The sequence below is a fragment of the Fragaria vesca genome, linkage group LG5 (assembly GCF_000184155.1).
Source record: "Fragaria vesca subsp. vesca linkage group LG5, FraVesHawaii_1.0, whole genome shotgun sequence".
Classification (NCBI taxonomy): Eukaryota; Viridiplantae; Streptophyta; class Magnoliopsida; order Rosales; family Rosaceae; genus Fragaria; species Fragaria vesca.
The window spans coordinates 5548778-5557423 of NC_020495.1; the positions used below are offsets into that span (position 1 = coordinate 5548778).

General features: G+C 38.5%; 2 pseudogenes; both read right to left on the reverse strand.

The window, feature by feature from the left end:
• Positions 1–1478: 1478 nt before the first annotated feature.
• On the reverse strand, positions 1479–4046 carry LOC101307595 (annotated as a pseudogene).
• Positions 4047–7300: 3254 nt separating this feature from the next.
• The window catches only part of LOC101307895, a 29912-nt pseudogene continuing 28566 nt past the window's right edge, over positions 7301–8646 (reverse strand).

The window sequence follows — 8646 nt, forward strand, 5'->3', positions numbered from 1 at the left end:
GAGAGAGAGAGAGAGAGTTTCTTTGATGAAAGAAACGGACAAAGAATATGTGAAGATGATTTTAGTTGAGATAAGGGGTATTTTAGGTATAGGGTAAAGCTAATCTAATGAATTTGGGCCAAAAAGTGGACTTATGTGGGTACAAAAATAAGGGTGGACTTGTGTGAGAGAAAATGTTGAGAATGTGACTTAGATAAAATTTTCTATATTTTGTATTCGTCACCGAAGTTCTTATGGGTCTATGCTGAGGCGACGACTGTTAGGTGACGAACATTTCGTCGCCTGAGAACTTAGGCGACGAAAATGAGCATTTAGGCGACTAATCTTGTTTGCCACCTAAGTCCTTTATTCTAGTAGTTAACACCAACAATAGTAAGAATAAGTAAACAATATTTATTCACAAAAAAAAAATTTACTTTTATGTTTTTTTTTTTTTGAATAGAGTTGTTTTATGTTTTAGTTTCTAAAACATAAAATATATATGCCCTAACTTTAATACTGGATTTGGCGCGCGCAGTGTCCGGATTTAGTACAATATTTTGATACTTTGAATTGCCTTAATGCCCACATTATATATATACACTATTAAAATACAGAATTGAGATCAGAATTTTTCTTGGCGGCCGACGTCGACAGTGAAGCAAATACTAGATATGACATCGATCAAACTGACAGGGGTCACTATCCAATTATTCGGTAAAATTCCGAGCAACCATTCAAATGGTTTAATTAAAGAGAAGAAATCAATTTTTTTTTTTTGAAGAGAGAAGAAATCATTGTGGGGAAGCAATGAAAATATAAATAGTTCCCACATGGAAAATGAAAAATATAAATTATTAGCCTTGCTCCCTAGTTGCCCAGTTGTGTTTAACATCCGAGGGTCCTGCCACGGGCAGGTAGCTAGAGTTAATCTCTGCTGAGGCGTACAAATTGTATTGTAGTCTGACTAGCTAGTCTCATTTGGATTGGAATGTTGATTTTCGGACAAAATATTATTCTTCAAGGCTTTTGGATGAAGCATATATGTCAACAAGTGATTAGAACATAATTAGCTAGGAACACGTTTCCTTGATGAAGAGTAAAAAACTGAGTCGATCTGTACAGGAAATATAACATGTATATATGTCGACGGACTTTCTCTTATACATTCATGTATATATGTCAACAAATAAAACTAAACAATAACGATAATAAGAAAGAAGGCGTATACATGCATGTCACTGCTCTTTGGCTTATTAGTGAAATTGAAGATATACAGAGAGCATATCTCTCCTTTCTTTCAATAGAAAATACACATGAGAGGGAGGGGCAAAAAAACCTTACTCCTCAAAGACAACGTAAAATTAAAGCCAACTAGATCACAACTAACGAAAACGAGAAAAATTAAGGTGACCCAAATAATAAGTGTTATTACACGATGATGAAAAAAACTCAAGAGGCAAATAATTAAGATATGTAGGTTGATTTACTTGGTACAATTAGGCGAGTGCGCATGCATGCTTAGGAGGTGGTACTGTAATCCTAACTTTAAGCACTGGACTACTCTCAAAGAAATTAGTTGGCCGGAGCTCAAATCCACCACTTAATGTTGGCATCATTGGAAAGTCTTCTTGGCAAGTAACATGGTGAAAGCCAATGGTGTACCACAGCACTATGTCTTTGTTCTCAATTTCCCTATCCCTGCACACACACAAATTGATGAAGACAATCAACAAATATTAGTCTCAAGAATCACGCACAGTTTTAATTAATTATTACATGATAGATTGTCGGTTAATAGTCAGAAAAATGTGATTTACTTAGAATTACTTCTTAATTAATTGATCAGATGATACCTGAGGCTCCAAACTGCTAAGGTATCGCCTCCTCGGCTTTGATCAACATATTGTCCTCCGGCCCATTTTTCCGACTTGTTGTACGGTGTAAGCCACACATTGTACTTCGTAAAAGCACCACGAATGTGTGGGTAATCATCCTCTAACAGAAGGGGTGCTGCAACTGATCCCGGAATCAAGCGATAACCGATATGATTTCCAGGTTTGGTCCTTTTGTTAGGGTTCACCACAACTAGTTCAGAAGGCTTCAAACCCAAGTGAATTTTTGCATCTGATTCAGTCTTAGCGGTCTCGCTTACAACTGTCCAGTAACTCTTTCTTGGAATACTCGGGTCTGTCACACGTTTAGTCACCAAATTGTTCTTAACAAAAGTGTTGCCTTCACCGTCCACATCAAGGTCAAGATAGTAAGTCAAGAAGTGGTCATGGTTCACAGCAATTGTGTTATCTGTTACTAGTGTACCATAAACTTCTTTGTCTATTTGGTTTTTGTGGGTGTATTTGACCCCTTCAGTTTCTATAGCACACCAGTTAGCCCAACCTGTGTAAGGTATCAAACACAGAAAGCATAATATCGATCTCATGAGATTTGTATGGTGCGTCGTACGTAAACAAAGAACTCTTTGCAAGATTAATTAGTAGGGATTAATAAAAAAAACAAACAATTATATCAGACCTCGAGTTTTATGGATCCACATGGCTTAAACTCCCAATCGATTATGTAGTCATAGTTGCCCACAACTGCAATCATCCTCACCACTAGAGTGACCTCCGGCCTCACCTCCGTTATCTGCAATACATTCTCATTCATGAAATTCCATCAAAAGATCGAACGGAGTGTAGAAATGGGAATAGTACATTTACAGAAACCTAACAGATTACCACTTCATCTGGGATGGTAACTTCTGTGTGACGCCACAAGATGTTTCCTGCGTGTCGTTCAAAGATACAAATAGCGTTTGATATCTTCACAGGTGTGCCGTCTTGTGAAGCATAGTAGGCATCTATGAACTTGGCATTGTTAGGACAATCAGTCAAGGGTTCAAGCGAGACGGTAGATTGGCCGAACCCAAACTCTCCGTTGTCAAAGAAGGTTTTGTAGTACCAGTCAGCAGTTGGGTTCATGTATGGCACAAACAGCTCTGAGACAAACCCTCTGTACAAAACTCTCCTGTATTTCTTCTTGTCCAGATCGTAAATTGATGCTTGAGATATAATCGTTCCAGTGCGAACATCAAATCCGAGATGAAAAACCCAGTTGGCCCATCTGATCGATAGAAAGAATACAAATTAGAAAACTCTAATTGCATGCATGCAAGAAAAAAAAAATCATATATAGAATCACTTAACATAATATGTCTATAAACATCATTTCGTGACCAAATTGCTTAGTTACAAATGCAATACTAAGTTGCTAACTAACCTGATAGTGTTCCCGTCGAGGACGAAACCATCTCCGGCGGACAACACTGAAGCACCGTTTAGTCGTGGACCGAAAGGCGGCATCTGCTTTGAGGCCTGGTACTCGGTTCTCTCCCCCCTTGGCACCGGAACAACACCCATATCGCTGTAGTGAACTATCTTCATTATATCAAGATCAACAACCAATGTTATTCCCTCCACTGGCCTCACAAACAAGTTCACTGTCCCATTTGTGTAAAAGCAGTTTATCTTTATTGTTCTTCTAGTGTTTCCCTCTCCGAACCAGCCAACTGTAAAACCGCTACACACAACTTGGGATATAGTAAGCCCTCTCTTTTTTATGGACTGGATGAATGGTTGATATTTAAATGGTAACTCATTCGCAAGTTTTTGTCCGTCTACGGTTAGCAGAGGGTAGGCATTTCCGTTGTGAACTTTACTAGAGAGAATGGAATGGGTTGACAAGTCGACTGTAATCTCGTGGGTTTGTTTGTTTAGTCGTGTAACAACTGAGGCTCGGCGAGGAAGGTGGGATTTCGCGGTGGATTTGGAATTCCGTGACAGGACGGTCGACTTTTCAGGTTCGTCTAACCCTACGTATTGGAACGTGAAGTTTTGGGAGGGATATGAGCTACGAATTATGGATTTGATCTGGTTGAACTCGGACTGGGTTAGAGGGTCTAGTGGATGGTACTGGTTCAGGCACAAGGTTGGTGAGAAGCAGGTGACGATGAAAATGGAGAAGAGTACTAGGAGGACTGAAGAAGTTGATGCCACTCTTGAAGCCATTGGCGATCAACGTGTGGAGATCCAGGCATATCTACCTCCTCTTAAATAGAACTTCAACAAATTAAACATAACGAAGTGCTTTAAGATTACTATAATTGACTTTCAAATGATCTTCTTCTCCTGTTTTTTTTTTTTTAAGCTAAGGATTAGAACGGTCGTCCTCACGCTATAACCATTAACGAAACCACAAAATACAAGGAGGGACACTGTGCCTAATCCCCATATTATAGGAACACCCTAAAATAACATTAGGCATGTCTACAAAATCTATATATTCTAACAAGCACCATTTAACAAAAAGTGCATTATTGGCTTGTAATACCCTAGATTTTCATATCAATTTTCCTTGTATTATTTTCGGAATTAATGAAGGATTATTTATGGAAATTCTTTAGTTTGTGTGAAGTTGAAGTTTCGGGAGTTTATTATAAATGCCTTGACTTTTAAGAGGCTAAAAGTTGACTTTATTTTCCGTAAGTTATTTCCGAAAACTTCCTTCATGAAAGTTGTAGAGTTTGTCGATATGAGTTCGTAGACACATGGCACGCGTAAATCGGATGTCGTATGAGAAAGTTATGGTCAGAGGAAGTTAGTTTTCGGTTTTGGAAAGAGTATAAGTAGAAAAATGTGTGGGAGATATTTTTGGAAAACCTATAACTGCAACAGCCAGCTCTCAGTCTCTCTCTTCTCTCTCCCGACCCTCCCACACCCTCTTTCTTCTCTGGTCATTTTCTTCCTTATCCGGCCACCATTTTGGACGTCGCTGGTTCCGTACCGACGTCCTCTCCATTTCTGGAGTAGTCCCGTTCGCCGTCTCGCCGCCTGGAAGCCGCCACGAAGCGGCGGAGTTGCTGCTGTTCCACCGGAAAGTCGGTGTTTTCGACGGCGATTCCGACCAAGGTTAGGTGAGTCTTGCTCTCCTCTCTCTTCTAGAGATGTTTATACCTCTTTGGTGACCTAAAGAGCTAGTTTGGGCGCCGGATTTGCAGGTTTGGGTTTTGATTTCGGGTTGCTGTTTTCGGGGCAGTTTCCGGCCGGTTCCGGCCAAAATTGGTTGAAGCCTCAGGTATGAAAATTGTTCCCTTTGCTTCAAGCTTCAACTTTGCTGTTGAGAGTTTTCTCAAATTCGGAAGTTTGTGGTGGCGCGTGGGGCGCACTCGCCGCCACTTGTGACGGTGCGTGGCAGCGCGTCCAGCAGTGTTTGTGGCTTAGTTTGCTGTGTTTTAGCTAGCTCTTATTGTTGTGAGCTTGTTGAGATGTAGAATTTCTAGGTTGTGAGCAAGGTTTGCATGTTAGAACTTTAAATGTGATATTAGGCTTAGTGGAGGTTGAGTTAGGGTTTGAGGATTAGAGGCAGCCATTTTAGGTCGCTAAGTTCGACGACTTTGGAAAGTTGTCCTCCCTTGAACTAAGGGTTAGTTTAAGGGTATTGTGTTAACCTATGGTATTTTAGTTACTAAGGTTTTAATTGTGTGATTTTAGGTGATTTGTGAAGTTGTGTTTTGGCTTGCTTTTGTCGTCTTGTGGAATTTGCAGCAGGATATTTAGGTGAGTAAATCTCACCAAGGTTCACTTTTGAACCAAATGTTATTATGGTCATGTGATGATGTTGATGATGATGATGTTAGATTTAATAATATGCTTTTAATTGTTTTAAAAAAATATATGAGCTTGATCGCCAACGGCTCATAGGTAAGATAAAACAAGTTTTTCTTATATGCTATTTTTGAGATTCATGTGATCATAATTTTATTGATTATTGATAGATTATTTTTGTGGAATATCTATGTGGAAGGATATAATTTATGATGTGATATTGTGTTGTTGAGGATAATGATGTGATATTGTGTTGTTGAGGATAATGTTGTGATATTGTGATTGTTAGATAAATAGCCAAACTGGGTTCCAAACCTTTAATTGGGTGATTGGTTACGGTTAAGATGCTATTTATCATTTTTGTGTTTGATATTAGACAGTCAAACCGGGTTCCAAGTCTTTGGCCGGGTGATTGGTTGCGATTAGGAATAGAGCTTTAGTCCGTCTGTCGGTATAGGTCATGGGAGATAGCTTATGGTATCTGGGACCCATGGGTACACAATTTGCTGTTGTAGGTCATAAGGGGTATTTATTAACACCTGGGACTCATGAGTACATATTATTTGAAAAAAAAGCTAGTGTTGGAATTGTGGATTTAATTATGGATATAAATTGCTCTTGTGATATAATTGGTTGTTGGAGATTTTGTGTTATTTTGAGAATTACTCATACGGGCTTTTTAGCTTACCGGGTTTGTTGTTTACAACCCGGTGCATCAATTCTTGGTATAGAGGTTAGACTTGCATGTGAGGATCAGTAGGGTTGAGGCAGAGGTTTAGTGGCAGGGTTTTTTGTTGGTTTTTGCTGTTCATTGTATATTTTTTATATTTGGGGTAGACAGCATTAAACTCATGTGAGCGTTTTCATTTTCTTGACTTTCAAGTTTATGTAAACAAAGAAATGTAATATTTAACTCAGTGTTGAGTTGTGTGACATTTATATTTCCGCATTGAGTTTAGTTTTTCTTGAAATTTGTTTGAAACAGGTTTTGGGATTATATTATTTTAAGTTATGTCATGCCAAAATTTTTGAAAATTATTTTTCGAAAATTGGGGCGTGACATGCCTACTCCATTTGCTTTACAATTTTGGCGACATATCAAAAAGACAATGTTCATGCGAAGATATATTCTTCTCTAGTGTACGTGAGTTTTATGTTTTTTGATTTGCATGCTAATCAACTTTGAGAAATATTTTTGAACAAAATCGGGAAATTGCAGGTAATTTTTTTCAAGATTCTCTTACGTACAGAGGACCAATAATGAAATCTAATTGTGTATTCAATTAATGAAAATAGTATTGAATAAATTTTTAAGGGAAAATTGTCTAAACATTGTCTCACATTTTAAAGAAGCAAAGCTTTTAGAGAAGCAAAGCTTTGGTATCTCAATTTCTGAAAACTACAAAACAGTATCTCACGTTCTTACCTCGACCGAAGTTTAATATCTAGAACAGTTAGCTCCGCTAAAAAAACTGACGACAACCATATTTTGAAGGTCATTTTCATTCATTTCTATTTTCCATTTTTTTATTAAAATTAATTTTCATTTTTCATTAGCATAAAAACAATATTTGCCGTGCGACACTAACGGAGATAACCCTCCGTTCATCGATCCATATTCTCTCTCTCGTTCACAAATGACGTTGTCGCATCGCACTTCAAACCTGAGCCGCCTCTGTCGCCGCAGCCGGAGGAGCAAGATGAGGCATGGCCCCAACCGAGGTAGTACGAGCATCTGGAATCTTCTTCTGGATCCGAAGCGAGCGAGAGAGAGAAGACGAGCAAGATGAGGCGGGAGAAGGAAAAAGGGAATAGACGGAGGAGAGAGAAGTCCGCAGCCACCATAGGACTTGTTCTGTTATAGTCTCCCAGAAGAAGAAGAAGAAGAAAATAATAAGCACCACGTACTGGAAATTGAATATGTGAGTTACTGTAATACATGATTAACATTACTCGCTTAAAACCTTATGCTGCTTTTTCAGATTGCTCTAGGGATTTTCAACCTCATCAGGGGAATCACACAGGTTTGGGATGCTGATGTTGATGCAATATTGGATGGTAAATTAAAATCCGGGGTTGGTTATTGGTCTGTAAAGTACATGGCTTTGGAATGCCATAAGAACTTGAAGGAAGCGTCTTCGTTCTTACGAAGGAGAAGGAATACACAGGTAAAAATTGAGAAAATTTTAAGAACAATACATGAGAAATGAACCACTCATAATTTTAGTGTCTGAAGTTTCATAAAAATCAAAACGGTACATGACATTCAAAACCCTACACATTAATAGTAAATGGTGTCAATGACACCGTTAACTCATTGAAATTATTTCTTTTTCAAAGGGTAATTATGAGATTTCGCTTCTCCTCTCTCCTCCTCTGCCATGCCACCGCCAACCCGATACTCCTTGAAGATAAATAACATTCTCCCCTACGGCCACTGTCTGCAAGTTTAGCACCACCACTCAGATTATCCAGCTCATCCACTAGCTCACTCGCCAAAATCAAAAGAAACACCAAGCTCTCTCATCCACCATTTTGATGGGTTGTATAGCACTACCAGAAGAAAGGCTTTAGCCGATGAAAAAAAAAACCAAGCCGACGAATCAATTTTTCGTCAGCTAAAGTAGACTTTAGCCGACGAAATTTTTCTTCGTCGACTAATTTATATTTTCATCGGCTATAGTCAACTTGAGCCGACGAAATTTTAATTTCACTGGCTAAAGAATTTATTTCGTCGGCTAAAGTCACAGACTTTAACCGACGACTTTAAACATTCTTTAGCTGACGAAATTTTAATTTCATCGGCTAAAGTTGACTATAGCCAACGAAAATAAATTTCGTCGGCTAAAGTTCTTTATATTCGCAGATCTGAACAGCAGCTCATCTGAGAAAAAAAAAGGGAGAAGAAAAAACTGGAGAAAAAGTTTGGGTGTTGTTGAAATCTGTCCATAATTAGTTTGTGGAGCTATATATAGGTACGTACATGTGTATATATGTTAATTTT